The sequence below is a fragment of the Mus musculus genome, chromosome 4 (assembly GCF_000001635.26).
Source record: "Mus musculus strain C57BL/6J chromosome 4, GRCm38.p6 C57BL/6J".
NCBI classification, from domain to species: Eukaryota; Metazoa; Chordata; class Mammalia; order Rodentia; family Muridae; genus Mus; species Mus musculus.
In genome coordinates this window covers 87,539,220-87,548,139 of record NC_000070.6, presented here as the reverse complement: position 1 = coordinate 87,548,139, position 8,920 = coordinate 87,539,220, and positions in this window count along the sequence as shown.

Sequence of the window (8,920 nt, the reverse complement as noted above, 5' to 3'; positions counted from 1 at the left end):
AGCATAGGGGGATGCTAGAAGGGTGAGGCAAGAGTGGGTGTGTGGGTGGGGAAGCACCCTCTTAGAGGCAAAGAAGAGGGGAATGGGGTGGAGGGTTTGCGGAAAGGAGACCAGGAAGGGGAACAACATTTGAAATGTAAATAAATAAAATAACCAATTAATTTAAAAAGAAAGGATGGTAGGATTTTATAGACAGGGAATCAGCTCATTCTGGGTGTAACTGTTCGATTTCACGCTGAGTGGATATGCTTTGAGAATCCTCTCAGTGATAATATTTTGGGAACTTTATATAAAACTAAAAAATTCAGAGACAGAATGCGTTTGGGCTCTTGCATGAAGCACCATTGCTCTCCTAAAAGAATGGCAGCCATCATTGAGAAATGAGCGGTTTGAAGGAAAATGTGAGACATCTGTGAGGCAGTCATCTCTCTCTGTTGCTGTGAAATCAAAGCTGATTGTGATTGGTTCATTCTTCCCCAAGCCTGAGCTCTGCAGCATCTCCATCCACTTCCTCCAGAGAACAATGACTGCTGTGGGGATTCCCTGTCCTTCCAGTCCATCCTTTTTCTCTGATAAGGAATATCCTTGTTTTATGTTATCATCAGCTGAAGCAAAGACCTTCCTTTCGGTTGTTACAAACCTCCAGAACTCCCCCAAATACTAAAGAGGCTACGGAAAAGGCAACAGAGGCTCAAGGGAGGGCTCTGCCTTGGGAAGAGGTGGAACTGGGGCTTGAACTCAATACTTACTGAGGAGAATGTTCCTTATTTTTTCCTATCACTGTCTTTCTAAAAGATACATAAGCATTTCTACCTAGGAGTTTTTATGGCCGTAAGGAATCCTCTTAGTTGTTAAAATGACTTTTAAATATATATTGCAATATAAATATATATATATACACATATATATATTGCTTTAAAAAATGTTTTCTAAAATAAAACATATAATCTTAGATGAAAGTTTCCTAGTGTAAAGAAAAGGAAAAATCAAAACCACCCAGGCCCTCTCAGTGTTGACTGGGGACCTGGGCAGGGACTTAGGTAATTGACAGGATCAGAATGAGAGGGTGAAGGGGAGGAAACATCACCTCAGGCAGACAGGGAACCAAAGAAATGAGAAAATGTGAGCCAAAAAATAAAATAAAATAAAAGCCCTAGGATAATAAGAGGAGTTTTACACACACACACACACAGACACGGAGGGGAGAGGGACAAGGAAAATCTATAGACCAAAGAGATGTAATCAAGGTTCATCTGGTTTTAATTTTTATCAGTTGTCAAATCCCTGAAAGCCATTCTAGGCATGGATATTCCTCTCTGATGTAAGTAAGCCAAGCCAGCTCAGAGCACACCGTCCTCCTCCTCTTCCTCATAAAGACTCGGTGTACCCTCCAGACAGACACAAAGCCAGTCAAGTTCCCTGCCTCTGGCTCCCAAGCTCTTAGTCCTCCCCCATGATGCCTCTGTTCCAAACTCGTGTAATTAGGGGAGTTAAAGATGTTCATGAACATAAAATATGTGTGCTTAATTGTGCTGTCAAAAAAAAAAAAAAAAAGACAGGTGATAGATTGACAAAATTCCTGGTTTAAAGATCTGATTGAAAGACACACCTATTTGCAGCACTTTTCCCCATGCATGCTCAGTTGCATTCTGATGTATCTTTAAAGCTGTACTTGTTGAGTTCTGAAAGAATTTGGAGATGATTAGCTAGGTGGGCTTGGTGCATGTTTCTACAGAGTGAAAACCACGATGATGGTTGACTTCCATATGCAACGGAATCAAGTGCTTAAGGCAATTAACTGACAGAAGTTAAAACGATGTCTACAGCACAGTAAAAACACGAGCAGTCTGGCGTGATGGGGCTTCCACAGAAGAAGACATATAAATGTTGACACAAAGATCTGAGGAGATGCCCAACACTATTGAGATATTACAAACTAACCACAGAACAGCATTTGCACACTCATCAGTTTGTCATTAATTAAAAATACAGCCAACACCAAAAGCCAATGGGGATTGAACAGCAGAAGCCTCAAGCAGCATTGCTATGCTTGTCGATGTAAACAAGTCAGATTACCCGGGAGGAAAACTACGGTATGTTGTGACGGTGTATACAGGTGTAGGAAGCCGCTGAATTTAAGAAAATGCACCTATCAGAAACCATGGTCACCGAATCTTTATTTGTAATGCGAAAACCAAGGAAAGTCTTTTGATCTGTGTTGGTGAACTTTTCTGTTATTACAACAAATACTTGAGATAAATAAACTCAAAAAGAAGAAAGGTTCAGGGCCTGCAAGATGGGTAAGTGGGTAAAGTGTTTGTTGTATAAACCGGACAACTTGAGTTCAATCCTTAGAACCCACGTACAGGTGGAAAGGAAGAGCTCTCCACAAAATCATCCTCTGAGCTCAACATACATGTGACATGTGCCTCCCCAATGATAGTGACAGATCAAAACTTTTTTAATAGAAAAAAGATTTATTTTGGCTCATAGCTTTGGAGATCTAGTGTATGATAAAATGGTTTGGTTGCTTTGGGGACTGTGGTAAGGCAGCAAGCACATTGTAGCAGCACAAAAGAGGAAAAGAAAGATATTGACATCCTACAGTCCCCTATTACACACATCTGCACACACACACACACACACACACACACACACACACACACACACACACACACTGACCTAAAACCTTCCTTTAGCTTCTATATCCTAGAGGTCCCACCACCTCCAAACAGCACCAAACTGAGGACCATGTCTTTAGCCCATGGAGTTCTGGGAGTTATTTTAGGTGCAAACTATCACAGGGCCCAACCATAAAGAATGGGGATATGAGCTGCACTCCATGTGATGAAGTGTAGCCCTGAGAAAAAACATCCTATAGTATACTCAATATGACTCTATCTATATCACATTTATGAACAGATACAGTTTAAAATAAATGATCAAGGGAAGATCAAAGTACCATAACCAGATGACAATATAAAAGTAAAGCTTGGTACTAATTAACATCCCTGCCAAGCTGATGGCTATCTCTTAATGTTAACATTAGTAAGATAGACATAGAACAAAGAGCTCAAGGGTATTATTGCTTGTTATTGTTAAAATGAGTGTTGGGTGCTTGTCTTTTTTGACAGTTATCTTTTGGTACATTTTATATTCTCTTTTGCATGTATAAAATGTTTCATAATATTTTCCATCAGAGAAAAAAAATGTAAGTCAATATGATGTGAAAGGTGTGATGGCTACTGTAAGTTGATTGGATTGGAGTTTAGTGGGTTTTCAGAGCCATGTTGGAGGACACATCTGTTTAGAAGACTGAGACCCATATGTCTCAAGTCTTCTGGGACCAGAGAGACATTGAAGGCCTGAATAACTGACCTATGTCCTCAGGTCAGGAGCCCTTGCTTGACCACCTGGTACTAACTTGACTCTGGTAGGGACTCTGGTAACCTCTGTACTCATGAGGTACATGAGATGTTTGTAGGCTATATGAACTGCAGAAAAAAAATGTTTTGCCTATGAGTGGGGTGATTCTCTTCCTACAGAGACTGGTGATAAGTGAACTGTTGGTGGGAAGGTATAGTTTTTCTTATTTGAGCCTTGCGGTATAAAATAGTCATGAGATAATGACTTTGTTGTGTGCTTTAAATCCTTTTATTTTATTGTTGTTGTTGTTATTTGTGAATGTTGTGGGGAGGGGTCACGCACATCATATTGTGTCTGTAGGGTCAAAGGGCATCTTTATGGAGTCAGTTCTTTCTACCAGGGATCAAACTTGGGTTGTCAGGCTTGTGTGACAAGTGCCTTTCCCCACTGACCCATCTTGCCAGCAGTATTTTTAAAACTTTGAATTGAATAAATTACTACTTCTAATATTCACAAAATATAATGCAATAAAATTAGGATATTGGCATTATCAATATGGGTTTCATCTTTCAATCCCTGGGTGTGAGAAAACTGCATAATCCTGTCTTTGGGTTGGCTTTAGCCCATTAACCCCCATCACTTTATGTATAGCTTCTTTTTGCCTAAATCTTCCCTTTTATCTGTGATAGGCTATGATCTAAAGTCTACATAAAATTTCAAAATGAAACCAATGTTACTGATTTTTTAACATTGTCAATAAGATTATCAGTAATCCAACATTATCACTAAGATAATGTTACTGACATCTAGAGATAATTTTATAAACATGTTTGAAACGAGTGCCAAGCATCCCAGCCTGGCTCTGTTGGTTCGTGCATGAGTGTGGCCAAATCATTTCCTGTCTCCGAATGTCAGTTTCTTTACTACACAATATGTACATGGGCCTAACTTTCAATAAGAATATTTTAATTTAGTGTTATGATTACATGGACATTCCTTAAGGTATGACTTGTTTATTCTGCTATTAAACTCCACAAATTATGTCTAATCCACTTTAAAAATTGACCACACTTTCCACTTGTTCTTGAAAGGGAATGCTCATTCAAATAGGCTTCCAACACTTGTTCTGCTTGTTCTTCATTGAATCCTTGTGGTAAACTTGTGAAATTGGGCTTACTGCTTCGATGTGGCTCAGGGCAGTTGGCTGCTAGTGAGAGGGTGGACCTGCTTGTCTATGCCCTTCACCATATCTTGTGGTCATCTCCAGTGGTGTTAACATATTTGTTTAATGCATTTAAGGGTCTTACACTTAAGAAGGAGACTTTTTCTTGAGCTCCCTCAAATTCTTAACTTCTAGTTTTCCTTCTGGAAGTAATGAAGTCTTATAGAACATAGTTATTCACCACAGAGTAGAAGTTGAGTTGGTCAATAAGGATGTAGGAGAAGGCTTAGAAACATTAGAAGGCAGTGACCAGGGAAAGATGTCAAAATGAGCTTGGCTTTGTCTTTTTTTTTTAATTAGATATTTTCTTTATTTACATTTCAAGTTTTATCCCCTTTCCTATTTTCCCCACTATCCCATACCCCCCCCCCCTTACTCACTAACCCACCCACTCCTGCTTCCCTGTCCTGGCATTCCCCCACACTGGGGCATCGAACCTTCACAAGACCAAGGGCCTCTCCTCTCATTGATGACCCACAAGGCCATCCTCTGCTACATATGCATCTGAGGCCTGGAGTCCCTTCTTGTGTACTCGTTGATTGGTGGTTTACTCCCAGGGAGCTCTGGGGGTACTGGTTAGTCCATATTATTGTTCTTCCTATGAGGCTGCAAACCCCTTCAGCTCCTTGGATTCTTTCTCTAGCTTCTCCATTGAGGACCCTGTGCTCAGTCCAATGGATGTCTGTGAGCCTCCAATTTTGTATTTGTCAGGCACTGGCAGAGCCTCTTATGAGACAGCTATATCAGGTTCCTGTCAGCAAGCACTTCTTGGAATCCACAATAGTGTCTGGGTTTGGTAACTGTATATAGGATGGATCTCCAGGTGGGACAGTCTCTAGATGGCCTTTCCTTCAGTTTCTGCTCCAAACTTTGTCTCTGTATCTCCTCCCATGGGTAGTTTGAACCCCCTTCTAAGATTAACCTAAGTATCCACACTGTGATATTCCTTCTTCTTAATCTTCACATGGTCTGTGAATTGTATCTTTGGTTTTCTGAACTTCTAGACTAATATCCACTTATCAGTGTGTGCATACCATGTGTGTTCTTTTGTGATTAGGTTACTCCACTCAGGATGATATTTTCTTGTTCCATTTGCTGAAGAACATCATGTATTCATTATTTTTAATAGCTGAGTAGTACTCCATTGTGTAGATGTACCACACTTTCTGTATCCATTCCTCTGTTGAGGGACATCTGGGTTTTTCCAGCTTCTGGCTATTATAAATAAGGCTGCTATGAACATAGTGGAGCATGTGTCCTTCTTACCTGTTGGGGCATCTTCTGGATATATGCCCAGGAGAGGTATTGCTGGATCCTCCGGTAGTACTATGTCCAATTTTCTGAGGAACCACCAAACTGATTTCCAGAGTGGTTGTACCAGCAATGGAGGAGTATTCCTCTTTCTCCACATCCTCCCCAGTATCTGCTGTAACTGAGTTTTTGATCTTATCCATTTTGACTGGTATGAGGTGGAATCTCAGGGTTGTTTTGATTTGCATTTCCATGATGACTAAGGATGTTCAAGATTTCTTTAGGTGCTTCTCAGCCATTCGGTATTCCTCAGGTGAGAATTCTTTCTTTAATTCTGTACCCCATTTTTAATAGGGTTATTTGGTTCTCTGGAGTCTAACTTCTTGAGTTCTTTGTATATATTGGATATTAGCCCTTTATCGAATGTAGGGTTGGTAAAGATCCTTTCCCAATCTGCTGGTTGCCGTTTTGTCCTATTGACAGTGTCCTTTGCCTTACAGAAGCTTTGCAATTTTATGACGTTCCATTTGTAAATTCTTGATCTCAGAGCATAAGCTATTGGTGTTCTGTTCAGGAAATTTTCCCCTGTGCCCATATGCTCAAGGCTCTTCCCCACTTTCTTTTCTATTACTTTCAGTGTATCTGCTTTTATGTGGAGGTCCTTGATCCATTTGGATTTGAGCTTTGTACAAGAAGATAAGAATGGATCACTGAGAATCCTTCTTAGAATGGGAAACAAAATATCCATGAAAGGAGTTACAGAGACAAAGTTTGGAGCAGAGACTGAAGGAATGACCATCCAGAGACTGCCCCACCTGGGAATCAATCCCATAAACAACCACCAAACCCAGACACTATGGCAGATGCCAACAAGAGCCTGCTTACAGGAGCCTGATATAGTGGTCTCCTGAGGTCCTCTGCCAGTGCCTGGCAAATACAGAAGTGGATGCTCACAATCATCCATCGGACAGAGCAGAAAGTCCCCAATGAAGGAACTAGAGAAAGTACCCAAGGAGCTGAAGGATTCTGAAGCCCCATAGGAGGAAAACCAATATGAACTAACCAGTACCCCTAGAGCTCTGTCTTAGTTAGGGTTTCTATTCCTGCACAAACATCATGACCAAGAAGCAGTTGGGGAGGAAAGGGTTTATTCAGCGTACTCTTCCACATTGCTGTTCATCACCAAAGGAAGTCAGGACTGGAACTCAAACAGGTCAGGAAGCAGGAGGTGATGCAGAGGCCATGGAGGGATGTTCTTTACTGGCTTGCTTCCCCTGACTTGCTCAGCCTGATCTCTTATAGAACCAAGACTACCAGCCCAGAGATGGTTCCATTCACAAGGGGCCTTTCCCCCTTGATCACTAATTGAGAAAATGCCTTACAGTTGGATCTCATGGAGGCATTTCCTCAACTGAAGCTCCTTTCTCTGTGATAACTCCAGCTGTGTCAAGTTGACACACAAAACCAGCCAGTACAAGCTCCTTTGAACTAAACCACCAATCAAAGAAAACACATGGTGGAACTTGTGGTTCTAGCTGTATATGTAGCAGAGGATGACCTATTTGGTCATCAATGGGAGGAGAGGCCCTAAGTCCTGTGAAGGTTCTATGCCCCAGTATAGGGGAATGCCAGGACTGGGAATGGGAGTGGGTGAGTTGGGGAGCAGGGGTAGGGGGTAGGGGGTAGAGGATTTTCAGATGGGAAACTAGGAAAGGGGATAACACCTGAAATGTAAATAAAGAAAATATCTAATAATAAATGAATAAATAAAAATTAAAAATAAAAGGAATAGATTGCTTTGCATTCTTCTACATGCTAACCCCCAGTTGAATCAGTACCGTTTGTTGAAAATGCTGTCTTTTTTCCACTGGATGGTTTTAGCTCCTTTATCAAACATCAAGTGACTATAGGTATGAGGGTTCATTTCTGGGTCTTCAATTCTATTTCATTGATCTGCCTGTCTGTTGTTGTACCAGTACCATGCCATTTTTATCACTATTGCTCTGTAGTACAGCTTGAGGTCAGGGATGCTGATTCCCCCAGCAGTTCTTTTATTGTTGAGAATACTTTTCTCTATCCTGGGTTTTTTGTTATTCCAGAAGAATTTGGAAATTGCTCTTTCTAACTCTATAAAGAATTGATTTGGAATTTTGATGGGGACTGCATTGAATCTTTAGATTGCTTTTGGCAAGATGGCCATGGAAGGAGTTTCAGAGACAAAGTGTGGAGGAGAGACTGAAGGAATGACCATCCAGAGACTGCCCTACCTGGGGATCCATCTCATATACAGTCCCCAAACCCAGACACTATTGTGGATGCCAACAAGTGCCTGCTGACAGAAGTCTGTTATAGCTGTCTCCTGAGAGGCTCTACCAGTGCCTGACAAACTGAAATCTTTTTTGTTTTTAATTTCTTTCTTTTTCTTATTTTTATTAGATATTTTCCTCATTTACATTTCAAATGCTATCCCAAAAGTCCCCTATACCCTCCCCCTGCCCTGCTCCCCTACCCACTCACTCCCACTTCTTGGCCCTGTCTTTCCCCTGTACTGGGGCATATAAAGTTTGCTAAACCAAGGGTCCTCTCTTCCCAATGATGGACAACTAGGCCATCTTCTGCTACATGACATGTTGAAATCTTAATACCATAATGAGGAGGAGGAGGAAAAGGAGGAAGAAGAATAGGAAGAAAGATGTGTACCTGAGAAGGGATTAGAACTCAAAGATACAATGTTATATCTGGATTCATATACTTATAAGTGAGACCCCCCCCATAGAGGTAGATTGTCCCTTTAATGATGTGAGAATGCAAGAATATCCCATTTTAGCCATAAAATAGCCACATTAAATATGAAATCTGCCTTGATTTTGGACTTCCCAGCAGCAAAACTTACGTGATATAACCTTATGTTATTTATAGACTACGCAGTCTAAGATATTTTGTTGTAGCAACTTGAATGGACATGGGCAAATATAAAGCACATAGTGGGTTCTCATTAAATAGTGTTTATCTTTGAGTCAAAGGTTGAAAACACCAGAAAGAGCTTTCAGTGACTAGATCTCAGGGAAGGATCTGGACTTG